The 27,841-nt window shown below is 41.5% G+C and overlaps 1 protein-coding gene across 4 annotated transcripts in view; it reads left to right on the top strand.

The window, feature by feature from the left end:
- KCNJ15 (potassium channel, inwardly rectifying subfamily J, member 15) overlaps positions 1-27,841 on the top strand; it is a 37,475-nt gene that overhangs the window by 5,908 nt on the left and 3,726 nt on the right. The window contains exon 1 of one of the 4 annotated variants that reach the window (XM_014937982.1): positions 6,700-6,792. The exons of 1 other annotated variant lie outside the window; for it this stretch is intronic. The gene's annotated coding sequence lies outside the window, so the exon portion shown is untranslated. Of the gene's footprint in view, positions 1-6,699; positions 6,793-7,066; positions 7,368-7,394; positions 7,442-27,841 lie in introns of those variants that run through there. 2 more of the 4 variants (XM_014937980.1, XM_014937981.1) reach the window with 2 other exon arrangements.

Below are 27,841 nucleotides of genomic sequence, written 5' to 3'. Positions count from 1 at the left end.
TGCTTATGGCATATGAAAATAGGAGGTTGCGATGGAAATTATGGTGCAATCACAGTGACAATGGGTGCAGCCAGCACCCCTGTGCCATTCTCTTGTCATGAAACAGTCTCTTACCCTGTAATATCATGGGTTATATTTTACTTCCTCTCAAAGTTGAGTTCAGTAGATAAATGATGACAACCCTTGTTTTCTGCAAAATGTGATCTTAAGTTGACTCTTTTTAGCACTGTCTGGACAAATGTTTGCACTTTGCTTTTGGAAGACCATTTTCCTAAACTTTTTGCAGTAGGGATGCCATGATCTATGTTGGCAATAGTAAGCCTGAGGATAGTCTTTGCTCATACACCCTTTACTGCAAACTCCGTACCCTCCCCTTTATTACCCTCTTTTTGTGCACTTTCAGTAGTGTCGTATGCTCTGTCAACCTCAATAGTTGTCTGTAGCTCACTTCATAATCCTCTGATAAAGTATGGCAAAAGTACACACTGTGGTTCGTTTTATCCAAGCCAGAAGTTATTTTCCAGGAAGATACATTTAAAATGCACAAAGGTACTACTTTAATTTGTTTTACCTTTTTAGTGCTGCTCCCTGAGAGGCCATCTAGTCTGGGCATCTGACACTGGTAATAGTAATGTCACATTTTTGTCCTAAATACACACAGGCTTGTACAGCTCAAAGAAATTCAGTAAAGAAAGTCCAGATTGGGTATTTTCACAGGGATTTTATTGCTGCTCATGAAAATAATTTTATAAGTAAGATAATCCATTATTTCTCAAATTACTCCAAAGCAGAGCTCCATTAACATATCACTGTGTTTCAAAGGTAAGGAAAAAACTAACCTACCCACGGGTGACTGTTAAGAAATGAGAATTAGAGATTGTGGCCCCATGGGGGAAAATTCGGAGTGGACTCTCCAGATTCAGCAACCCCAATAAACTGAAATCTGACTGGGAGAGTCTTTTCTTTCCCTTGCTGTCCTCCGAAGTGCGCTATTGAAGATATGTGACAGGATATAGCTAGAAGGAATTGAATATGTAAGTTTCTCTTTGACTGAGGAATGTTCTTTGTACCACAGAAAACACATCACTAGAAGGAGGGATCTAATGACTGAGAAACTGGGTTTTTCCAGCATTTCCCAGAAGGATTCCTGGTCATTAGGGCAGATCTACCTAGTGAAATTCACACTTGAGGAGAAGCCACAGGAACACCAGGGAGAACAACCGTCATGGGTCAAGTGAATGAAAATGCTAGATCAGAGAAAGCTGCCTCCCTTTCTCATGGTCAGTGGTTCTCACAGCTGACTGCTTTCAGCCCTCCCAGCATCCCTTGCAGCAGTTCTTTTGGATCATAACCCTGGGCCATTTCTTAGGCCGGACATCTGCTTATAGCTGAGAGCAATTTGCAGGATTGAGTCCTGTAGAACATAGTTCTCCATGACCGTGGATTTGATCCTATTGCAACAACAACAATGCTGTGTTAGAGCTGTGACCTGAGCAATCTAGAGAGCTGTCTGCTCTTGTTCTTATAAGAGTGAGCATGGAAGTGCTACAGCAAGCATCTTTGCCTTCTGGGGAGCTACCAGCAATGTGAGCAGATCATCCCCATAGAGAGATTTATGCATTCTGCTGGCTCATGATGTGGCAAACCAAGCATGTACCCACCACAGAGTTTCAGAAAGCAAAGACGTGTGTCCCAGTTCCAGGAATCTGAGGTGAATTTTGGCTGCTTTGGACATTTTGACCAGATTGAGGGGGGGAGGGGAAATTAAAATCCCTCTTGAATCTGAAGCCCATTGTCATTTTCACTCTGGTGTGGAAAGTCAGCTTGGATTTGAATTCCTGCTTGTGAATCTGCCCCAGCTCTTGTCTAGAACCAAAACCAGAGGATGCTCATTTCTGCAGCTGGGGAGAAGGCAGCCAAATGTGCCTGAGAATGAGTGATTTTTCTCAAGGGGCTGTTTTTTTCTTCAGAGCTTTCTACTACCTGGTAATCCTTTTGACATCTTGGACGGTAACATGTACTTCTGTCATCAAGAAGCAACACCTCTGGGTGGGAGCTTAAATTTGGAAGCTGAGGTTTGCCCTCAAAGTCCTTCCATCCCTAGCAGGACAGCAGCCTTGCTGAGACTCTGAAACCCCGAGCCAGCTGGATGAAGAACAACCACCTTCCCTAATATGAACAGATAAGACATATCTCGGCAACTGCAGGTTTCTCAAGTCCAAATTACTTGGGATGAAGTTGAAGCTTTTGAAAGCATTAACTGCTGTGGTAACAGGGTTTTCACAGAGGTCACTGCTTTCTTCATTGAGAGCAGAGCTGGGCCCTCATCAGCCAGAACCTTCCGTGTGAAGCTTGTCAAGTGGAATAAAATCCCATTCCAATTACATGCTTTTCATGTGTGCAAATCTCCCTTAGGAACAAAAGTGTCAGCCACAACCTCTCATAATGCAAAGAACATATGGTGGAGGCCTTGTACACAAACCATTGCTTTAAATCATAGCAGGCAAGGTAACGTGCTGTGAACTCCTTGGTGCGGTCACTATTGTAATGTCAACAAAGAGGCAACAAAAGAAAGAAGATGGAACAATGTGTATCAACCGTCCTAAGAGCACACATATGCAGTGAGAGCATGGCTTCTGATTTCTTTGGAGTGTGAAGATTCATGTGCCCATTAGCATTCACATGCTTGGACAACTGCATTTCCTACAGCACTTTCAGGTCCAGTGTTTTACTTAATCTCATGGGAATATGTGTAATGAATTTTAGCCCTTTCAATTCTTTTTCTATCAAGAACTTCATCAATAAGAAGCAGACGAATGGTTTGATTTACAGCTCAGATGAATACTCTTGTGCACAGGGGAAGAATACACAAAACAGAAGACTATTTTAAAACAATTAAAGAAAACATATTGTAAAGAAAGTACAAAGTCACATGAGAGTTTCTCTGTGTTTAACAAGAACCAGTTTTGGATTAACTACTTTGAATGTTTCATATTCAAGTGTTCTGGTTTGGAAAGTATGTATGAGAAAGTCAGTGAAATTTTAGCTGCAGGAGATCTTCTAGAAAGCTTATGAATAGAAAAATAAATTTTAGGTTAGCTTCTTATTTTTAAAATAAAATTCTTTCATGTGCACAGCAATATGAATTTTTTTACCATTTTTAATGAATGTGATTTTAATCCTGGAGGTGTCTTGTACTGAATGACTAGGTATAATTCAAATAATGCTTGATCAAATGGTATTTGGACTTAGTTCTGCATCGTGTGTTGCATTTTGTTATTGCTAATATGAAGTGGATATTCTGTTGCATTGGGTTTATAGTACTTGCTTTCAAATCAAGACACATTTTGAAGTAATAAGTCCATGGACAACTTAGGCAGCATTCCTACTGGCTTTTCACTTCCACTTCTACTAACTGAAGGCCTTGCTATTATTGATGCCATTTTTCAAAAGCCTTCAATAAAAAAACAGAAAAAATAACTTGCATAGATTAAAGTAGAAAACCAGCTGGTACATGCAGAAAACATTAAGTTCTAGCAGTTTAGTACTGGAATATAAAGGCAGTGTTCAGGCTGCAGGACTGAAATGGCTACAGAATGCAGAGCGCCATGAATCATGGCCGAATAGTTCTGGCCTCCTGCCAGCAGAACTGAACGATTTACCTAATTGTTTTGACTTAGAGGGTGCACTAAAAATAAATGCTATTACAAGAGATAATTTTTTGTGCTTTTCCTTCCCATCTTTAATGTACTTGTCCTGAAACGCTTCTAAGGTTTGGCTGTGCTATTATCCCAGTGTTACAGAGGGAACCCAAGTCTTGAGGGGCCACATATGTGGCAGTGTTATGGCTCCAGTGGGATTTCTCTGGCAGCTGTGCTTCTCAGTACTTCCAAGGATCTGGGCAAGGGTAGGCAAGGCTGAAATGAATAAAGATATTTAGGTGCATAAAAGTGCAAACATATTTAGCAATTCTCAGGTGGCATGTCTGCAAATGACATCTTGAACTTGTGCAAGGCCCATTTCTAGTCTTTTGTCTGTTTATATCACAATCACAATTTCCTTATATGATCTTTAACTCATGAATTTGGGGTTCACAAGAACAGCAATTTTTTTTATTGTCTTAATCCCAAGAAAAAGAGAGAAGGTGTGATGTGTCACTGTGGCTTTTCCGCATTCCTACTGCACACCTCCTCATGAGCTGAGGGTCACCCTCCACATGAGAAGCCCAAAGCACTTTTTTATTAAAAGAACTGACTTTTGGATGGAGGATAAGTTGGAGGTGCACGTCTGATGTGTATGACTAACTTTTCTGCCAGGGATTCTAGTTTTATTGTCTCTATTCCTAACTTAACTCTATCCAGAGCCAACATAAGACCTGCAAATACCCTAAGAAAGCCTCTTATCATCATGGGATTTCCTGCTCAGCTTTATTGATTGAAGAAGTTTGGATAAGTATTTCTACTTATCTAGGCCAGTCTTTTGATCTCTTACCTGTTGTTGCTGTGAGCAGACAGGTTTATGAACTTCGGTATTGAGGTAAAGCTGAAGAACAACATGTGAGCTTAAGCATTTTGGAGGGCATGAACTAACACATTACCTTCTCTGTTTAGCCCCCCTCAGCAGCAATGTGTGAACAGTCTGTGTCACCCGCCAGAAAAATATGCTTGTTTAAGATGATAGTTTTTTTGTAATAATGGAGGAGGGGAGAAGAGTGTAGACAGCTATTGGCAGGCAGCTGACTTGTGGTAACCCATGCTCTTCCTCTGCTGGCCATGCACTCCTCTCACTCCTCTTGTAGAAGTTCCCAGACTTGGGTGACCAAACTCAGTGAGGTGCCTCAGATCACTAGATTGGCAGAAAAGTAACCTGGCAGAAAAGGACAGACATATGGCACTTTCCTTCTAATTTAGCAAGTTGATGGGATTCACTGAGGTGGTTGGGCAAGCACCAGAGATGGTGCAAAGGTGGGGAAGAGACAGCACAGTTAAAGCAGAAGAAAAGTGGGGGATGAGAAATTGGAAGACCACTTTGCATGGCCATGAGCCACGCAACAACTCAGTCATCTTCTGGAGCCTCTCCATAGCTTCCTGGGAGAGAGATTTTTTACTCATCATTTCCTGCTAAGAGTTCTGATCACCTGTGGGCTCTCTGCTAAATGGATGAATGCAAAACTGTGTTCAAAGAAAGGTATTTACATTTTCAAGTCAAACATGCAAAGCTGGGAAATGCCTATGCCTATTCTTCCCTTTGGTCAAACATGCAAAGCTGGGAAATGCCTATGCAACATAAATTCTTCCCTTTGCAGGTCTGTCTTCCAGAATGGGATAGGGATCCACAGGGTATTAGCAAAATAGCATAAGAATTAAAACCTGAACTGTAGTGTGTTTGCCCAAAGTGTGAAATGCACCATTGAGAGCATATCCTCGTGTTATGTTCTCCCAACAACCCCCCAGACTACAGATGTTTTAATGGGCATGGATGCTGATATGGGGGATGTGTGGGGCTACAACACTAGAACATTCACATTCAGTTATGATTTCGGCATGTTCCCAAACTTTGTCAGAAGAAAGAAGAGGAAAGGTGTAACTGGGGATTTTTAATAATGTATAATTCAGGTACAGCTAAACATAATTTAAATGGACAGTGAAAAAATAATTTCTAGTATAGATGCTTCATCCCATGACATTTCAGAGGGCTTGCAAACAAAAGAGCTTCTCTGAAAGCAGAAAAAGACGTTCAAAAGCATTTGGGTTTTTTTTTTATATATATATATAATGAAAACTGATAGGAGCTGTTGCTATCTCCCTCACAGTAAATATAGAGAAAGAGATACCAGTGCAACAGGTTCATGGATTGGGGAACAATCCAAGTCGTGTTAAATTCTTTAGTCTCTGGCAAAGTAAAAAAAATCACATCTAAGTGTTGTCCTTTTAAATGTAAAACAGCTGCTGCCTACTGGCACTGCCTGAATGCCTACATACTTGACCACTTGACGGCAGAATTCCAGCCTCTAGTTTCCTATGGTTGCATATCATGACATTATTAATGTCTGTTCATGGCATTTAAATGTCTGTTTACCAATGCTGCTGAGGAAAGGAGAGATTTTGCTTTTGCTAATGTGTTCTCTGTGAATTTGAGGTGGGCATAATTTTGTTAGTAAACTGCTCGCTCCATGTGTTGATCTCCTCTTTCCCCCAAGCAAAAGGGAATGAAGTTAACTTGACGTTTGTTGGACTGTGGGATGTTCCTGCAGGTGATGCTGAGCTACAAGTGTATTGAATGCTGAGCTACAGGTGCATTGGACAACCTTGCTGAGTGAGATATGTATTTCCTGGAAGCAGTATCCCTAGGAATACGGACACACAAGAACAATAGCCAAGAGCTATCACATTAGCCTTTCTAGTGCTGCAGTGACTTCCCTTTCATTGCTGCTGTTCACATTCAGTTCTGGGAATCCCATCACATACCAGTGTGGTACCAACAGCAGTGTACGGGCTTTAGAGATGGCAAACATCCACACCTCTTCCTTGCTTTATTCAAGGCACCTGACTTTCCCCAGTTCAAATCAGCACTATCTGTGCTTTCTGCATCCAGGAAACGAGAGCAGAAAGGCACTGAAGCAAAGCCAGAATAAGTCATCAAATGAAAAGAGTGTTGTGGCTAAACAGATTGGAAACTTTGGTGGTCAGGGATTTCAGCTGCGTCCGTGCCTCCTACAGCTCAGTGTGTTAAAACTGTAGTATGAATTTATTTCAGATGAGTTTCTGCCTCCCTTTTGCCAACAGGAAAGGGGTAATCAATAATGTTGACTTTTTATTCTTCTTACTCTTTTCTTAGCATTATACAACCACTTGTAACCTTATTTATTTAGGCAATAAGGCCTTTAAGGGACTTTGATCAGCCTGGCTAAAGTTTCTTCAAAGATTAACTGACGTTCTTTAAAAGTACATCAGTTTCCTCTTAAGCAGGTATTTGCTTACCATGTAACTGGGTGTCGAGTGCTATGCAGTTATAAAGTTTGCCGGGCTCAGCTGTAGATTTCCTTAAGACATACTGCTGACATCACTGAGTCTCCTCTCGGACTTTTTTTTTCTCTCTCTCTTTCCCCCTCCCTCCCTCTCCTCCCTCCCTCTGTCTAGTTTCTTTATTCAGGTAATTCCAACTCAGACTTATTCCAACTTGTTTTTGACTGACAGTGAGGGAAGGGAAACTCTCTGAGGGTTGTGTTTTGGGTTTTTTTGTTTTGTTTTTTTAAACCATGCACACATGCTTTATTGAAAAGACAACCAACCTTTTATGAAAAAAGATTGTTTGACTTGTCATGACGATAACATCTAGTAAGGAATCTGAACATTGCTCTTTTACAGGTAAGAGGTATTTGTCAAAAATGCATACATGCTTAACAATGCTTTGGAAACTCTGCGGAACTGAAAGCTAATGAGTAGGTTCTTTTCCAATTTTTTTCTTGTTTTAGTAATTTAAGGATTTAGAAACTGTCTGTAAAAGAAAAATGTTTGTAAGATTATGCCTTCTTGTGAACTTTGAGATACAGGCAGTTTAGCGATGATAAAGAAAAAGCTATCATGGTTTGGTCTTTCCAATGATGCAAGCTACTGAATCTGACATCCGTAGCGTATGTGGCTGATATTTTTATACATTGGGGAGGGTGGCAGATAATGAACCTATCTTTGTAAATGTTTGTCTGCCAGAGGCTTTTTCTTATAGAAATATGTAGCACTTTTTAGGCTTTTAGCAACATATCTTTCAGTCAGTTCTTGTTTTTTCAATGCAGAAATTGGTTTTAGTTGACATAGTGGGAAAATTCACCTAAAACTTTATACAGTTCCTGTTACCTATCTGTATAAGAAAAGATTATGTAAGTTTTCTGTGGCATGTATGAAGAATGTAAACATGTCTGAGTTGGAGAACATTATGCATTTTCTTCCAATTTTTGCATGTGTTTTCATATTACTTGTTTGCAACAGGTTTGGCTTATCCTTAGTAATCACAATCTGAGTCTGTGGTGCAAATTCCCCTCTACTTCAATGTTGCTTGTTTTTGACTCCCTTTTCATTTTCATATAGGAATCATGCTGTAAAGAGATTTACAGATAAGTTCCTTTTTTCTCCATGACGTGCTGGTTGCAAAAAGGAACAAAGCTGGCTTTCCTTTGTGAACCAGGAGTATTTATATTACTTTTTAACTAACCTTGTTTCCTCACTTGCATTTGGCAGTATTGTATTGAGAGGTATTTTGAGGGTCTTACTGATCACAGTGACTGTGTACCTATCTGCCAAGCCTATTGTCTGTGCTCTCCTGTGATATTATTACCTGTGATTTGTTCTTGTAAAATTGAGGGGGGGGAAGGGGCCATTTGCTATTACAGAAATGTCTTCTTTATTTCCTTGGTTGTAAAATGTCACTATGCTCTCTGCACCCTCTAATAATCAGCTTATAGGAAGGGGGAAACAAGTCTGGAATGTAACATAGTGCTGATTGTACAGTAGAAGCTGGCATCACTTTTGTACAGCAGAGTGTAGACGAGACCAAAAACTTCCCCAAGAATTTCATCCCAGTAAATGAGGCATGACCTAGAGACAAAAACAGCAGCAGATGACTTGGGCTTCAGTCTTCCAACATACATACAATACTTTGGTCCTGTTGCTTTTTATAGAATTTCAAATGAAAACAAATAGTTCTTTTTTATCCTGGCTCCTCATGCAATGAAACAAACAAGTCATCAGCCCACAGCCCTGATTGTAGCTGAAATTTTTGTTTGCCCAGATTTCATTAAAGCAGCCTGGAATATTATTCCCTCCTTCTCTCCTGTTCCTCTCTCCTAAGACACACAGTTCACACAGACAGGCTGTATTCTTTGGGAACAGGTAGAGACCAAAGCTGTGAAGTACCAGGCAGTACTCTTGTGAGGGGCCAAGAAAAACAGAAACTTAACTGTTTTGCATGCTGAACCTCAGAACATTTTGAAATAAATTTGATTCACTTTGCTTCCAGAAAAAACAAAGCAGATTATGGGACAATTTTTTTTTTTATTTTTTTTTTTTAATGGAGGGAAAAGTCTTTACCTTATTGGCTATACTGCAAAATAAGAAAAAAACATTGTTTGGAGTATCAAATAGTTAAACTCAAAATTTCCAGTCCAAATGAATTCACTAAATATTAAATGTTTAAAAGCTACTTTCCTGCCAAGCTATCCCTCACCCCTTGGAATTCATGGCTTACTTGAATGAGTTACTACAGGCTTGAGGATCATTTTAGCACTTAATGTGTTTGTATCATTAATATGGTAAATAGCTTGGTGTTAAGCATGTGCATGCTCTTGGAGTAAACAGGGCACAGCTGAAAAAAGCAGCTTGCCTGTGTTGACTGTGCATGAATTGAAACGCCTGCTCATTCTATAACTATCTAGCCTGAATGTTGTGAAATACACGTGGAGAGCAGCCAAAGACAGTGGATACATTACTAATTCCGCTGCAGGAAGGAAGAAAAATAGCAAGTAAAAACCATAGACCTTTCCCTCCTCCTAAGCATATGAAATTGTCTTTATATGACTAGCACGGTCTGAGGTTCACAGCAAATTAGAGGTCATGGTCAGGCAGAAAGGGAGCAGGCTACAATGTGAATGCTCTAAGTATTGTAATCCATTACTGGACAAAATAAATGCTTGGACATAGAGAGGGTAGGCGTATGTTTTAGAGTAACACATCTGCAGTCATTTTTACCCTCTGGGGAGAAAGGTGCTTGGCAAATTCCATCTTCCAGCAGAGCCCTTTGCAAACCGTGGGCTGCCTTTGGTGAAAGGTTGAAACCAAATTACTGGGGTGTAGGTTGGACCCAGCATGGATCTCAGGGAAGTACCATGGTGCTAGGCAGCTTTCCTATGTCTGCAGGATACTGGGAAGCCTTGTGAGCTTTTGGTCGCCAAGGCTTGAGAATCCCCTTGGCCTCCTTGCTCAGGAGATCTGGCTCACTTTGCAGGTGTCCATGGTGAGCATTTGATCATTTTGATCTAGGCATTTTGTTACTTGCAAAGCCCCTTCCCTCCCTGCGCTGTGTCTGCTGAGGTATGAGAGCCAGCTGCCTTTCTGTTGCCTCCCAGGAGGGCTTCTTGATTAAGAAATGTCTGTCTTCCACTTGGTTCAAAGTAGCCCCTGCAATTTGACCTTCAGGGCATACATACTGCATTTTAGCTGGCTTTTAAGGTGGAGGGAAAATCTAAAGCTTGGGAACTGCAGCTTGGCACCTTTTAAAACCACACTTGATTCCTTTCTGGTTTGCTTTTCTCATGGAGATTGTCAGCTGGATTTGTCCATGCTTAGGGAGCCTAGATAAAGCGCCTTCTCTTTGTAAATCAAAAGTGATAAAGTAAAATAAATTTTGACTGGAACAATCGTATAGCCTGATTAGATTAATTTAATCTCCATTGCTTTAACTGAGGTGATTCACTCTTTGTTAGATCATAGCTTGCAGGATACCTCTCTGCTTTTACATCATGAATTTTTCCTTATCTACAATTAGCACTTTTGCATTGAGGCTATATGATAAAAATGTTTATCTGTTAAATAAATTACCGTAATCTGTAATCATAGAATCATAGAGTCTAGGTTGGCAAGGACCTTTAAGATCACTGAGTCCAACCATTAATATAACAGTGCCAAAACCACCACTAAACCATGTCCCTAAGTACCACATCTACCTGTCTTTTAAATACCTCCAGGGGTGGCAATTCCACCACTTCCCTGGGCAGCCTGTTCCAGTTTTTGATAACCCTTTCTGTGAAGAAATTTTTCCTAATATCAATCCTAAACCTTCCTGGTATAATTTGAGGCCATTTCCTCTCATCTTATTGCTTGTTACTTGGGAAAAGAGGTTGACCTCCATGTTGCTACAACCTTCTTTCAGGTAGTTGTAGAGAGCAATAAGGTCTCCCCTCAGCCTCCTTTTCTCTGGGATAAACACCCCCATTTCTCTCAGCTGCTCCTCATAAGACTTGTGCTCCAGACCCTGTAATGAAGCAATGCATACTACAGTATCCCTACTTAGATGACTTAAAATGTACATTGCTACCATGAAATGGTGAAGAGAAAAGGGAAAAATATATTATGATGCAAATTTCCCATTTTCCTCACTAGAATTTCACAGCCTGAAAAAAACATGCGATAAAATAAATGTTCACAACATTTTGACCAATAAATAAATTTTTGCTGCTTAAATGATTTTTATTTCATTCAAAAGTTTCCAAGGAAAATGTCAATCAAAAAAATGCTTCTGAATTTTTCTGGCCTTGTCTGTAAAGATCCCCCCTAAGTGCCCCCTTGTTTTCTGCTTAGTGGTGATCCCAGTCAAAGCTACCTACCCTTACTCCTGGCAACTTCTATGCCAGCTGTCCTCTTCTGAACCCCCTCCAGCCTCTCACTCAAGCAAACAAGCTTCAGTTTCCTGCTGCCTTACCCAGAAATAATGTTTCCTGAAAGTTTCCTTCCTCAAACACTTCAACACCAAACCTATCAACAGTCCCCTTTCTCCACAATAAACAGCCAAACCACAACTCTGTGTACTGCAGCAATGGATAAAAGGACTGAGTGAAGACAAGCAAAGATGTACTTTCTCTGACTTCCACAGAATTTGAGCGAGACTGGGCTTCATTCACACAACAAAGGTATATCAGGATATGAGAGGAATTGTTCGAGTGATACAGAACACTTTCAATTTATACCCATTTTCTTAGGCAAATGACAAAATATTATTGCAACAATACAAAAGTTTAGGATGAAAAAAAAAAGAAACAACTTTTAAGGTAACATTTTATTACCATAATGAGTTTAATTAACTGACACACTTGGTGGCCTCTATGGTACCTGGTAGTTGGTCTCTTAATTCTTCCCAGTTTACTGGGTTTAGATCACAACCTCTTTCCCTAAGATTAGGCAGGAAGTCAATTGTTACAAGGAACTCCATTTATGAGTTATTAATTAACACAGCAAATGTCAGTTTGTGGGTGCTGACCTTCAATATGTCCATTAGCTGTTGTGAAATGTGCTACATAAAAGGTGCTGAAAGCTCTTGTCAAAGCACAAAAAGAGAGTCAAAGACTGCAATGACCTGCAGTGTAAAATGCTTCCACCAGACTAAAGGTGAATGAACACAATTCAGGCAGGTGTGGGAAAGCTAACAATGCCATTTTTATCTATGTATAATGGACAAACAAAAGGCTTCATGTCTGGTTTGTGTTCATACGGTGGCCCTTTTACACTGCTATGGGAAATGTAGAAGCCAGAAAGGGGTTCTTTAGCTGGTGGCATTACACCATGAGCTCTAAGTTGAGATCTGTCAGGTTTCATTTCTGAGAATAGATTTCCACAAGCAAAATTCAGAAAATTGTGCTGTACATCAGTGAGCTTTGCAGAGCTCCAAAGGTATGTCATACTGCCAGGAATCCTAATAATCTATCTTATTTTTACTCATACCTTTGTTCTTCTTGAGCTAATTATACCAACACACTTCAGGCTACAAGCCTCACTCCCTGTCCTCAGTACAGATAACAATGTTATTGGTGCTTCAGCCCAAGTCTTGAGGAGTGTCTGGTCCCTGAAGTTCATTCCTATTGTGTTCTATTGTTGCAGTTTAAAAAAATACCCAGCAATCCCTCAAAAAAAAACCTGACAAAAAATCTGCCAAAAAACTCTGTACTGAACCTTAAATATATATTTTTGGAACAAAAATGTCTAAAATTTAGTGTTGATTTCTTTTCCTGTCAGCATAAAATGACCAAAGCTATGGCTTTATCACGACCCAGGGTAATATTTGTTGGTAGTAAATCTCCCTCCCTTATGTAAGGTCTCAGGTGACAGGGAGCATAAAATCTTATTTTAAGACCATTTCTTAGTGTTTATATGCTGAAATCTAAGAAAACATTTCAATGGAGCAATCCTAGTGGTATATCCTTCTAGTGTACCTTGGTGTGAGGTTCTGCCTTTGCAAATCTATTTCTGTTTTGTAAGCAGTGAAAATGTAAGAGGAGGGCACCATGCCTTTAAATGCTACATTACTTCTTTAGATCTTATAAATATTGATTACATAATTGAGGAAAAACTTTTGTTTCTGATTACTTTGTATGTTAGGCTACATTACTTCTTTAGATCTTATAAATAATGATTACATAATCAAGGAAAAGGTTTTGCTTCTGATTGCTTTATATGATCTTAATAAAATTTTTAACCACCCAATCTGTCACACGAAGATTGACAGTGTCACAGAAGTCAATAACCTTTGCATTCTCACTAGAAACTTTTATATAAGCATGTTACTAATAATACATAGTATATGAGGTCAAACATTAACGCTGAAATCTGCAAAACAGCTGGGAGGAGGACCAGAGCCTCATTCCCCACCCCCAGAAGAAAACATGGTCAAAGTTTCAGAATTTGCTGAGTTCCTAAAACTCCAGGTGCTATTAACAGAAATTATTTCTGGTCTTCAGCTTTGCTCAGTTTAAGACAATGCATGCCACTGAATGGCTCTGGTGTCTTCTCATTTTCAAATGATTACTAGCTCCATCTTGCTGAATGGCAGGTTAGGCGTGGTGAAAAGCAGAGATAGATTTGAACTACACTGTGAGAAGGGGAACCTTCAAAAGAAGCAGCAGTGACAAAGATGCAGGATGCAGGTTGTTCACAGGCAGGCCCAGATGTCATTTTTTAGAGGTGCATAGGCAAAAACATCATGGATGAGAAAGCCTTTCACAGCACAAGCATGATGAATCCATACTTTGGTAACGGGTGTGGTGGCAGTGTGTATGTTGATGACACAGACAAGCAAGCTGACCTGTGGTAGGGAATGTCATCAGCAAGAACCTATAAAACAGAGCAGAACATATCCTGTATCTTGTTTTAGATTCCCAGATAGCTTGTTTTTACATAAGAAACTTGTCCTTCTACTTCAGCGCATAAGCTACAGCCTTTTGCAATAACTAAACTATATGTGTGACGGAAAGAGTACATTGTGTGTAATTTTACATTGGATTCCACGCTGTACAGCATCTTCTGTGGAATTTAACCTGACAGGCCTCATCAGTATAAGTCAGTCTGACATGTATTCATTTATGATATTTCATTTTAAAATACACACATATGCTATATAATTTACATGTGTAATCCTCATGCTTCCAGGAAGGGTGAGGGTGCCTTCACATGCACTGGAACAGTTGATTTCCGTAGAAGTGATAAACTTGGCACCTCTTAGAAGCACTGGCCTTGCTATACAGGTGCAAGGATAAGAAAAAACTCAGCTATCTAAAGATTAAAGGTCTGGTCTCAGCTCATCGGGCACTGTGAGGAGATGGGCACCTCTAGGCATTAGAGGAAGAAGAGGCAGACTCACTGTGTAGAGGCATCCGGCTCTCTCCATTGACTCTGGTGCTTTAGAAGACTAGCTCAGACTAGATAGAAACCTTTTCGAGAGCTAACATGAACAGAGAGGAATTTTTACGTACAGAATCCAACAATTGGCTTTGCAGTGCACGTACCTTTATAAATGGCTCAGTTTGGTAGATGCTTGGCAGCGAAATCAGACCTACTGCCTCACGGTGAGGTTTCCAGCTGTCTGATATTCCCAGGCAAATTTTAAGAAAAGCCTATCTCCAAATTTCTGTCAAACAAAACTCACTGTAAGGTAAAGAAGCATCATTCAAGGTATCCCAGGTGTTTATTAGGCAGGGCCACTCTGGAAAAGAAGTGTTTTCAAGAAAACAAATCACTTGTTATCAGTGCAGTGCTGAACATAGCCTATGATCAGAACACATTATTTCTCACCATGCTGTAGGTCCTCAAACTGCTTTGCAGTGAGATGAACAAAGAGGAAGACTTTAGTTCTGCTCTAAATGTTTTAAGATGTAAGAGCAAGTGAGGCATGGTGCAACACAAAGGAAGAACATGCTAGGTAAACATAATGACTAGCAGATGTTTTTGGAAGTTATAATGTATCTCAAAACAGGTGCATTTTCAGGATTTGGTTGGAAGCAGGCCAAGGGGGAAATTTCATGTATGTCAAATGGGAAGATATCGAGGAATGGTAAAGAGATGTGTAAAATATGAAGGAAGAAAAAAAATCACAAGGAATAGGCATTTCTGAGAAAGAGGAATAAGATGCCAACAAAGCGAAAAAGAAAGCAGAAGTACGGGGGCCAGAGAGGTTAAGCTTGTGAGCTTGTGAGTATGAAGTAATGAAAGAGACATTTGCATTAATGAAGGGTAAAAATATGGTCAAAATAGTAGAAAGGAGATAATATTTTTACTCAAGAAGTTTGAGCGATTTGGCCGTGGGACAGATGAGAAGGACTGTGAACAAAAGGGGCATCGGGAAAGTGTTAATCTATAAACTGAAATTCAGGACTTGAAGAACAGATGGATTTTGGAGAGGCTGTGGCATCAAGCTACCTACAGACAAGAAGTCTGAACCATGCAATAGGTGGAGCAGAGGAAGAGCTTTCAGACAGGACATGACCTTTTGAGAAAACTGGGTTTGAGCATGTCACCAGAGCAGGGAGTGAAGGGGGTTTCTGCATTGCCATTAGGATATCATCTGCCTGGTACAGTCACAGTCTCTGGAACTTTACAGCAATGGCACTATCAACCCTATTTGAAATATGGTCCTGCAATTTTATATATTTGTAGTCCTGCTTAGCTACTTTTGCAAGCACTTATCTTTAGCAATTGCCTACAAAATATGAATTCTCTTCAGTAGCACTAAAATAACATATAAACAGTACTAAAATAACATATAAACCTCTACTAGGTCTAGTTACACATTTCCCATCAAGTGTGTTTTTCAATGAAAACGGAGGCTTTATTAAATTAAATATTACAGGAAAAGTACAGACGGTTAGAGATCAAAAAGTTTGATTTTTCCACTGAAAGAATGATCTCTTGTGGGAGATGTAGTTGATTTCCTCATACCCCAGTTATTCTTTATGCCTGGACTCCTCAGCCAGACTATATTTCCATTGATGTATCAAGCCTCATAACAAGGCGACAGAAAGTAATTGGGGAATGGTGGTATTTTTTGTTCTCATAAATCAGGCTGCTTGGAAAACATCAAAGTGACTTCTGAAATTCACGGCATCTGGAAAACTTACAAAAAACAAGGTAGAAGTTGCTGAATATTGTAGAATTTTAAAAATAAGTTTGCGGTATTCTGAATGTGCTCGGAAACTATTCTCAGCAGAACATGAACAATGTTCTATTCAGTCTAATTACTTCAGTGATCAAAGCTAGACCTTCCCAAGTTCCCAACCGTAAAAGATTGCGGAGCTTTTGAGATGACATAAAGGAACACTCATAAAGATAAGGTATGTGTAAATAAACAAGCAAAATAGCCTCCTTTGATTACAAGGAAATGTAGTAACTTTGAAAAACAGCATGAGCTTTTTTTCTTGTTTGGGCACATTATCGCTGCCTTTTTTCAGCCTGTTGCAGTGTAGCACCACAGAGCTTTCATGGAGGTTCCCAAGAAACTATAGGACAAAGAAAAATGAATAGTGAATCACACAGTCATATCCCCAGATCCTAAGAATGGGGACAGGCATTGCTTCTGCTGTGCTCTCCTGAGAGGAACAGTAGTTCATTGCACAAGCTTCATTTGTCACCAAACAAGCCGGGAAACTCATGTGGTCTTTACAGTTACTGAAGGCTGGGATTTTTCACCCAAAAGCCCTAGGGGCTGACAATGCAGATTTAGGTCAGATGAAAGAACGAAATAGAGAAGCTTAGACTGAAAAAGTCTGAAAACAATTTTGAAAAGTAAAAAATTTCATTTTGACTTTGTGGAAGCAAGATGTTGTGACCTGTTACTTCAAGCAATGTTTTGTTCCTCACCCGATTTAAATCAGACACACACACACACCTCTATACAAACGTCAAAGCAAAACAAAAGGTTTAGTTTTGGTTTGAACAAAGAGCATCTTCAGTCCAGAATGACTTTTTTTTTTCAATTTTGCCAGAAAAGTTGAAACTTTTTTTTGCATTTTTTGTTTGTTTTGATATTTTTGGTTTGGCGAGAAAATCAAAAAACATTGATGTGCACCAGTACATTCATGCTATTTCCTCCCTTTCAGAAGCCACAGACTCTGCAGCAGACTGAGGGGTCTGTGTCATGGAAATTGGCAGGGATCAAGTAATTTGGGAAAGCAATGAGGAAAACAAATATTCTTTTCCCTCTGATTCCTTGGGAGTTTATCTGGAAGACATACAATCCTGGGCTGTGTAACCTCCCGGTAAAGAAATTCGGGAAACAGCTTTTTCTTAAAAAAATGATATTTTTTATTCCAATTTTTGCAATATAAGAGTCACTATAAGGTTCTGTACAATGATAGCTTTCTGTTGATGGAAAGGATAAATAATTAACCTAGCATATTTTCATTTCCATCCCCTCGCAAGGAAGGGATACAAAACAGCCCACATATTTAAATCCACAGCCTAATTTCAGCTTAACTTGGCAGGTGAACAGAGGCTTGAGAAATTATGTTCCAACAAGCTTTATGAAACTAGGTGGCTCTGTAAGTCAGAGAGACTTTATTTAATACCTTCACTGAGAAGAGGAAATCAAGGGGGGTCAGCCTTAACCAGACATCAGAGGATCTACATGGAGGCGAGTGCAATGGAAAACCCTTTGCCGGGAGCTTGCATGTTGTTACAGCCCTGAGGTTCACCCTGGAGATTCAATAGCAGGAGGGAACAGGGCTTTGTTGGCTCCTGTCTCATGGCCTGGTGGCTCCTGTCCCATGGCCTGGTGGCTCCTGCCACCCTGTGAGCTGCAATGGCAGCCCTTGAAGAAGAGAAGGGGTGGGCAGGAGTGGAACGGTGGTAGCCCTGCAGCCTCCCTTGCTATGGGGTGACAAGAAGCAGTTTTCTCTCTGTCCACCACCTTTCACCAACATGCCCATGGCCTGAAATACTCTATTGAAGGCAGCACAGAATGACATAGCTGAAAACTAAAATTTCCATTTAGAACTCCCCAAAGTTTCTCACCACTATGCTTTGATACTTTTTCTTATCCCTCTATTTGTATTAGCTGAATAGAAACACACACCAGCCAGCAGCTTCTACTTTATAATTATTAATTTTTAAACCTCCTTGGCACTCCACAAAACCAGCTTAGAGTCCCAAGCAAGCAGTGCAGCGTGGACACCATACTTCTCCACCTGTGAGCAGAAAAAGAACATTCCCATTGACAAACTGGGACTCTCTCCTGTTTCTGCTCTGAAATAACAGGTATAACTCAATCCCTCTGGAGGCCTTTCCTCCCTCTCCTCTACACACTCTCTCCCCTCCTCCCCCTAAAATGTGCAGAAGTGGAAAAAAGGGCATTTTTCCATTCATTGCATGGAGAGTATGAAAGCTTGGCACACAAGCGAGCTATGTACTGGAATTTGGGTGGGTCTAGGAAAAAGCACAGACTTAGTGGAAAACATATATGGGTGTGTGTGTATGTGTGAGAAAAAGCCTTTTAAAACTTAAATTAACCACATCCATGGATTGGTCAGGAAAAAAAAAAAAGAGAAAGCTGCCATGAAATAAAACTCTTGGGCAGTACTAAGAATAAGCAACCCTACACCAATATGAAAGTGTCACTAATATTTTTAATTTGACCCTGACCACTTCAAAGAGGCAGGTGAAAGACCCTCGTTTATACACGAGTGCAGCATTTTCATGGTTTATAGGACACATGTGACCATTTCTGTCTACCCTGGGAGCAGTGACCACCCTCTGCAAGGCCAGTGAAGAGGTAACACTTGGCTGGGGCAGGGGCAGATATGGAGATGGGAATAGGGACAGGGTACACGAGCCCCAGGGTAACACCAGTGGTCTCCCAGGAACTGTGTTGTTGCTGTTTGGGCAGTGCTTTGGCAAAGCACAAGGGGAGACTTGATTGGGCAAGGACTTTGCTCTGAGACCATAGGCACAGGTTGTGGTTACTGGTCATTGTGGATGTGTCTGAGACTTGACATTTGAGAAAATTATTTTGTGTCAAGATCTAGAGACTTTATTAAGGGTAAAAATGGCACAAAGGGAAACATATGTAAAAGAAGATGCATACACAACTGACTCTAGATATACCAAAATCTCCCTCACAGATACTCTACATTTGCGACTGCAGAATAGGCAATGCATCATTTATGAAAACACACAAAGCATTAAGTAATATTTTAAATAATAAAAATGAACCTATGATTTTTATGTAAGTACATAAGTATGTTTGCCTGTAAAATATCACGTGTCCTGATTTTCTTGGACACTACTGAATTTTCTTTCCAGCATTTAAAAGTTTTAACATTTTGTTTTTGCTAAGTAGCTACCAAATATTTGTTTGAGATCAAGTAGGACTTGCTCTTTGTTTATCAGACCTGGACAATCAAGGGAAATGGGTGCTTCTTGTAATGTGAAATCTTTGTAGAGCAGAGAAAACAGAGTAGGGATGAACATTTTTGAAGCTGTTGTGTCCCTCAAAGACAATACTGGCCACACTTACTGTGTAATTCACAATAAAGTAATTAATTATAAAAAAATAATTAAGTAATCTATATGTGTCTCTGCTGTGCCAGTAGCATCATCTGTGCTTTGCCTAAGAGAGAAAGACCTCCAATTTAAAAATTATTAGGTTTCTGTGAGGGAAATGGATACTTCATCTCACAGGCTGCTTTTTGCCACTATGAAAGAAGAGTCACTTTTTGAAAACATTTTCTATGGTATGAACTTGTTCACACAGGTAGAGCAATTCTTCATAACCAAATAACTTCCTGAGAAAATCAGCTTGTAACACGTTTTAAGATGAAACCATGACAAACCCATCCTTCTTTCTTGGAAACGGGCTTTGTAGTATTGCAAAAACCACAAATCACAAAATTCACTGGTATGTCTTGCCTATGCAGAGAAGCAATAAATTTGGCTTAATTAGCGGACTACTCTGCATCTATTATTACTCTGCCTAGATGAAGCAGAACTAATAAGCTACACTGTACAGGTAAGAGAGACACAGAAACTGTCCCAGAGGAAAAGCTTTACAACCATAACAGGGTCCATCTTCCTGCTGGGTCAAGGCGTGCTATTTCCCAGTTAGATTTGATTCTGTCTGCATTAGGCACTAGGTAACAAAAGGTTACAAATATACAGACCTTTAAATAAAATGCTTTTTTCCCTTGCCAGCTTCCTTGCCTTTTGCAGCCCTACCATTATTTTCAGTGCTATTGAGGTTTTTACATATTTAAAAGGCACAGAAAATTTTGGTGTGGAAAATTCTTTCCATAGACTGGTGCTTCAGTTTTGACATTTAGTGACTGTATAGAGTTGGAAAATTATAAACATGTTTATTTTGGCCGTGTTTGCAAATGGTTACATAGAGTGGGATAATTGTGGGGTACTAAGGTCATTCCTCCATCAGCGTAATGTCTTGTGGTATGGGTTAAAGGAGTGTTGTGATTTACGGGAAATGTAGCTTTCACATAGAGAGAGCATATTAAAAAACCTGCCACAGCAGAAGCCTGATACCTTGCAGGGAGCCTCACCTCACGGCCACACCTACACTGAGCTATGAGAGCTCTGGTGTGCAATGACTAATTGAAAAACAAAACCCAGCTTGACTGGGATAGAGTGCATGCATCATGCGATGAATTGGCATCACAAATGGTAATTAAAAAGAGAGCTGCTGAGCCACTGGATGTATTCGTACTGTATGGTTGACATACAGGTAGCAGCTGATGCCCCTGCTCATCAGAGTGAGACAAGGCTGGTGCTGGGACCTGGTGTCCAACGTGGGGTTTGAGGCTCAGGGTATTTGTAGTCCAAAAAAGGAACAAGAGGCACAATCCACTCTAAATGTTTTTAAATATCCCCCTGCTGCCTGATAAATATATTTCATGTACCAGCCGTGGTAGCTGAGAAACAGGGAGAAGAAGGGGCCCTGGGGAAGGCACACTGCAGACGTTTTAGGCAGCTTTTGTGAGCTATCAGCACAGCGCTAACTTTTCTCCCTGCCTCTTGCATAACCATGACTAGGCACATTACTGTTCATTTTCAGCCACCTGCTGACAATTTAAATTAAAAATCCAGAGTAAGTGTCTGGTTTTGGGGTTGTTTGCTTGTTTGTTTTTAAATGAAACCAGATTTTTATTAGACCAAGAAATGAACTTGGAGAAAAAAGCAAACAAACAAGGAAAAGAAACCAGACAAGCTTTCTGTCCCACTAACCATTCTCCATGTCTGAAACAAAAGTAGCAAATTTCAAAGCAGCTGTAGATTGGCGAAACAGTTGCTCCAAGTTTAACTTTGTTATTATTATTACTATCATTCAGTGGTAGAGTAGGTGTCTGCCAGCTTGTGAAGTGATGGGTGACTTCTGGGGAGGTTACAAACAAGGTGCTGTGCTTTACCTGCTGTGAAGGAAGGGAAGACAAGGGCATAGCCAACCTACAGTGAGCAGGGAATGACAGTCCCAGCAGATTTAGGCAGCAGCCCAGTCCTGTCTGTTTGTGCTCTGCGCTGACCTGGGAGGGGACCCCCCTCCCTATGAGCTTTGTCAGACCTAACAACCTGAGCAGTAGATGGGTTCAGACTCGTTATTTTCTGTATCATTATACAAGCAGCCACCACGGGACTAAAATACTAAAAGGAAACACAGTCATCCCTCGGTTGTGTAGAGAAACGTGAACCTGTCTTGGCGCGTGAGCTTTCGTGGTCAGATTATAGCCAGGTGATTTATACCAGGCAGTATATAAATAAGCATAAAAAGAGGTAAAATATGCCTCCAGGCAAACATCTCAACCACCCTGAGCCCCAGCCTTGAAATCAGAGAAAAAAGCAGTGCAGCCTCTCTGGGTGCCTTTGCCTGGCTGGTGCTGCTCTGGGAGCTGTGCTCCAATGAGGTGGCCTGTCCTTGCACTGGGATGGGGAAGGCAGTGGGAGCTGTGTGAAAACATGCTCTCACAGCAGCTGGAGCAGCTGACTGGAGAAGGGCCTGTTCCCAAAAAAGGAATTAAGTACTTAAGTAAGACTTAGGTAGGCCTTAGTTGACTAAGTGAAAAACTATTTTGCAGAAAATCCCTGCCCAGCTTCTGTTTTGTGCTGGAAGTGCTCGACATGTACAGGTGTCCCCATTTGTGACCCTCATTTTGTTGGACACCTGATAGCTCTGTGTTTGGGCATGCCACAAAATACCCTTTAAGACACCAAACGGATAAGTTTATCTCGTGTCTAAGCAAGAAGAGCCAGAAATGAGGCATTCCTTGGCTTGTTTACAACCTTCTCCCAACATAGCCCTTCTCTACTTCTCCACATCCCTCCTGCGTAGCAAGACTCCCTGAACTGTGTGGCTGCTGCCACTTGTGTTGCCAAATCTGCCCATTGAGGGGGTGGAGGTGAGACTCCTCCCTGCCTGTGTCTGAAGCGATTTTTTCCCAGATTTCCATCCTTGCAGGGGATTTCACTTATAAGGAGCTGGAAAGATGGAGAGGGGAGACTCTGTGCTTCCTAATGAATCTGCATCACTGTATGGAGAAGGATTTATAAGGCAGAAAGCAAGAAGGCATCGACATTACAGCCAAGCTCTTAGGGTGTTCAGCTGGCCATGGAGAGTGTGAGCTTCACGCTTTGCCCAAATTGCTTATTTCTTTACGCGCTGGCTTCCTGAAGAAAAAGACACCAAAACTGTCTTAACATGGATGCAGAAACATCCTAAAACATATTTCCTTTGCTTTGGCTTTGGAAATGGCTATTTTGTTTTGACTGACACATTAAGTAAACAGATGAATAAAAAAAGTGTGTTTGCTTGTGACCATCTTGAGGAAAACCACAGCCCAAAGGGTTGACGCCTTGAAAAATTTGAAACCATTGAAAACAGAGTCATATAATGGAGAGGTCAGGAATAGGTGCTGAGAACCTATGGTAAGATACTTGCAGAACTTCAAACAGTGTGCAGTTTTGTGAGAAACAAGTCTACTGGCACAGATACATGGTTCTCTGGTGGTGTTGCAAGCACAACTAGTTTGGATCTTTTGATTCACAGTGTGGTAAAGAAGGGAGGAAAGGGACACTAAGCAAAAAGGGGGAAAAGAGGATGACAAGAGACACCCTCGTGGAAAAGAGAAAGACCTCAGAGAGAAAGAAGGACAGGATGTAGCTACTGAAACCCCCCAAAGGCATTCTAGAAGGGAAAAGTGAAGAAATAATGGCAGTGACTGCAAAACAGGATAACAGTAGGCATTAAGCTCTCTGAAGGTCTAGTCCTGGCCTTGGTATTGACTGCTAATGTTGATTAGGATGGGACATCACTCCTGTCCTCCCTTTGCTCAGTTCCTTCTTTGTGGTGTTGCTGAGACATTTGCCTGTGCCAGAGGCCTACGGTGAGGGGTCACTAATGTTCCTACAGCAGGTTGAAGATGTAAATGAAAGTGGAAATACAGGGTATGAGTTTCATAAGCATAATGCAACAAAAATGTCCCTTTCAGCCTTGTAGAGTAGTTCTGGCACCCAGCTCCCCAGAAACAGAAAGGACAGGCTCTCCAGAGTCTGTTTAGACTTGCCCGTGTAGAAAGAGCCAGGTAAGGTTTGCACAGCAAGAACGAGGAAAGGGTTAGTGGGTGGGAAAAGCATCAGAGCAGAGGCAGGTTTTAAATGCTTAGCTGTGCTAATGAAGTGTTTGAAAGTGAAAAGAGTTTGAAGCAACAATAGGCCAGCAAGGGAGACATTCAAAAGTATTGAATGTTGCACTGCTGAAGGAAATCCATTTGTAAAAATAAAAGAGCAGAACAGGTTTCTAGGGAACCTTTCTCTCTTTTCCAGCAGCATTGTATAAACCATATTACTGAACACAAAAAGGAGTTTCAGAAACTGATCGGTTTACTTACTTCTTTCTGAAAGAAGACTTTGGTGCAGGTGAAGGTTCCTGGACTGAAGACTCTGTATGGCCAAGTCTCCTGTTCATCTGCCCAGAGCAGAGGCTGGAGGGCAGGTTTTTGGAAGGGTGGGCAGCCCACTTGCAGTGTGCTAGCTGTTCAGACAGTAGCAGTATGTTCTTTTTCTCCACCTGGAGGCCTGATCCAGAGACCCATGTAATTGCTGGGAGCTTCTCCATTAACCTCAGTTAGCTTTGGGTCATCTCTTGCCTTCTCTCTGCCTGCTTCATTGTTTTCTTATTTGCTTGCATCTGTAGAGTTTCCAAGGCTCATCTGTGTAAATCAATAGTTACTGCAAAGACTTAAATGCTCCCCTTGGAAAGAACAAGATTCCTGTACAAATTTCCCTCAGATACAATGCACCATGAGACTTCTCTGAGTTTAATTCATCTTTCATGGCCAGATTTCAGGCAAGCAGCCTGGGAGAGACAAAGATAGATTTGGCTTTTCACTGGTCTGTAAATGGTTGTCCTGGCCCTGGCCCTGGCCAGAGTGATGAAAAACATGCCACCAGCTCTCACACTGCCCTGCTCGCCCCCAACTCTGGCACAGTGAGTTCTGCAGCCCCCAGGCAATACCCTGCCCACCAGGCTCAGCTGTGCCTCAGGGTGCCCCAGCATGGGTAGACTCAGCATTGTCAGGGCTGACGGGTGGCTCTAAGGAGGGATGGAGAGCTAAAGGCACAGCTTTGGGAACTGATTTTGACTGGAGGGGGTATTTACAGTTCTCTTGGCCCCGTCTCTTTGTGAAAGAAAATAGAAAGGTATAAATTTAGTTTTCAAAGGCGGCATCTTTCACAATATGGCTGACTGCCAGCCTGGCTATCACCACTCTCAATGCTGACCAGTCCTCTTTTCTGAAGGCTGGAGTAGCAGTGTCCAGCTGTATCACTGCGTGCCGCAGCTGGTGGTGGAAGTGAAGCATCCTTTTGCAACCACCGCTTCCCTCCCTCTACCTCAGCTCTCTCCTTTTGTATTCCGTAACTCAGCTACAGAGGAGGATTTTGCTGGTTGGCAATTGGGCATAGCCCAAAGGGAGGAGGGTGTTCATGCTAGAGAGAGCACTGAGAATTCAGGAGGGACTTTTATAACCTAGTGAACCACACCAGACCTAGGAAAGATCTAAAGATTATGTAGTTCTTTTCAATGTTTTCTTAGCTCACCCTTGCTTTTTTTTTTTTTTTTTTTTTTTTTTTTTTTTTTTTTTTTTTCAATGCCAAACCTGCTTATGGTTTATGCTGGTTGAAAATACAGTTCAAGTTTTGCCCCTGTATCAGGGTGGCAGTGAAGCGTGCGTGAGGGTTTGCTCAAGTGGCAAAGCATATCTGATTTGAGAGAAAGCAAACAGCTGAGGCCATTTGAACAAGTCATGCTCCTGTACACTTTTAATCAGTTGTGTCTGCCAAAAGAGTTCTTGCACAAGCAAATCTGGCTTCATGTAACAGGAACATTTTTGCGTGTATGCAAGCTGGCTTCGACTTCTTGATAATGTGGTCTCTGGAAGCAGTGTTAATGTGCTTGTTATATCCCTGGCTGCTGGAATTACCTTAATATCAAGGTATTCATGGTTGGCGGTATGGTATGTAGCTCTACGTTTTATTGACTTTGTCTGCACTAAACTTCCTTACCAGCATGCGCTCTGATGGGGAGTCTCCTTTGGCTGTTCCAAAGGGTTGGTGAGGAAAGGAGGCAATTCATAGGACATTAGAGCGCTAGACAAGTCTGAGACGATTTAATTTTCTTCCTCTTTAAGTATCTGTTTCCTTCAGTTCCCTTTTATTTGCAGTTACAGTTTGAGTAGGGTTTTTTTGCAGTAATAAAAAATACTATATCAGTGTAAAATCAGTTAGCTAATGGACAGTAGATGTTATTTTCATTTAAAAATGTATACTGCCATTACTATTCAGGCTTGTTTGCTTATATTAACTTACTGTGGTAGAGGTGTTTTCTGTTTTAGGGGAAAAGATCAGAAAGCAAATAAACCAAAAGGTTTTAGCTGAGGTTCTGGGGTTGGTTGTCAGGGGGCAGAGTACCTGAGGTGCTTATATAAGGCATAAGATGAGAAATAGTAATGCAGGTGTTATAACATGGGTTTTATACATATGGACACCCACGAATCATTTATTGTGGTATACTGTCTTGCTACTTCACTCAGGAAGCAGCAGGGAAGGGGAGGGCAGGGGAGAACCCTCCTCTGAAGCCCAGCTTTGTTCCACCGTTGGTTTCATCAGAGTTTCTTCCCCCAGATGACTTCTGCTGGATGCTGCCAGTGATAAGGGAGGGAAGCAGAGGCAGTGCTGCTCCAAGGCAGTGTGACAGATCCTCTCTTCCTGCATTAGTATTTTTGCAGGGAAAGGAAACCAGGATGAGTTTCCCCAGAGAGGAAAAGAGCACCAGAGGAATTCAGGATCACACAGGAAAAAATGATGTAAGAGAAAAAAAAAAAAAAGGAAGCAAATCAACACAAAAAATACCCTGCCACCAAAAAAAGCACCAGAAATTGGCTGGGATCCATTTCAGGAAATCACTGTAAAGCTGAGCAACTTTGTCACATACAGAAATACAAATCAAGGGAGGACAGAGAAGATGACAGGGTGCTCTCATACAGCCTCTTTCTTTTATGGCAGACTCCAAAACTAACAGCACTGCCATGATGACCTCACATGTGGAGATCAACTTTACACGTGGGGACAGTAGAGAGACACAGTGAGAAACGGCTTTGGTTGTGAGTTGAAACACAGTCTGGAGTGTGCCAGACGTTGCCTAGGGCTTCAGCAAAGCTTTACTTCTCAGGTTAAGCATGAAATGGCAAGTTTTGATGCTATCCCTCTGTTGGCATAGCCCAGGGAAGACATTGTAACCTGCGACTACCTTCGTGCCTCTCGTCTTGAGGGGGAAACTCTTCTGCTACGGCATTTCAGTACGTTGGGGATGTTAGGTGTCTTCCACCAGGTCTGGAAATGTGGCAGGCTGCAGCCTCAGGTTTTTCTCTGTTCAGGGAACAATCTATTTCAGGGCAGAGCAGAGACAGGGGCGAAAACTCTTACCAGTTCCTTGTGTGGGTTGAAAATGTGGACCCAGCTGGTGCTGCAGATGCATACGGTGCGGTGTGTGCTTACCAAGTCTGGCATATGAAGGAAGTATCAGAGTCAAAATGCATGTGGGGCAGAACTGCTCTGCACAGTATGCCCAGTGCATCCTAAACATGCCAGATTTATTACATGTATGTTGCCCACTTGTACAGAAGCCAGTGTTTCTTGGGCATGGTACAGCCATGGTGAGTGTGGGGGGCCGAGCATTCACATGGCCCTTGCCTTGGGCCACCCCTGACCCTGTCCAGGTAAGTCTGATGTTCACTGAGCCCACAAGCCCTGTCCCTGCCCCGCCACCTCAAACCCACCAGCTGGAGCACTGAGGAGGGAAGGTGGAGCCTTGGCCGTCTCCATCCTTGTGGCCTCCAAAGGAGGAGGAGCTGGCAGCCCTGGGGAGCTGCTCCCAGGAGCAGGCGTCCAGGTAGGCTGAGAAGGGGGATGGGATGGGGATGTGTCACTGGCACTGGATTGGAAAGGAGAGCTATCTCCTGGCCTAGCAATTTGTAGCAGGGAAATTTGTTCTGACAACATAATATTTGTGCCTGGAAGTAATGGCTAAGGGAAAGTGTGCTTGAGAGGAAGAGATGTACTTATTTGGGGACAGATTTTTGCACATATTTTATATCCATAATCCAGGGTGATCCATATATCCAGGGTGAGGCTTGGTGTGGGAAATGGAGCCTCTTCACTAAGTGGTGTGCATTTTCCTAAAAGGTTTCCCATTAGAGGTTGCACGTATTTACCGCGCACTGACCGGAGCACTTGATTTTGAGTTTGCCTAAAGAGCAGTT

The sequence above is a fragment of the Calidris pugnax genome, unplaced genomic scaffold (genome assembly GCF_001431845.1).
Source record: "Calidris pugnax isolate Ruff unplaced genomic scaffold, ASM143184v1 scaffold25, whole genome shotgun sequence".
In the NCBI taxonomy this organism is placed as follows: domain Eukaryota; kingdom Metazoa; phylum Chordata; class Aves; order Charadriiformes; family Scolopacidae; genus Calidris; species Calidris pugnax.
Note: the sequence above shows the minus strand (reverse complement) of the source record. Positions and strands in the feature narration are given on the sequence as shown.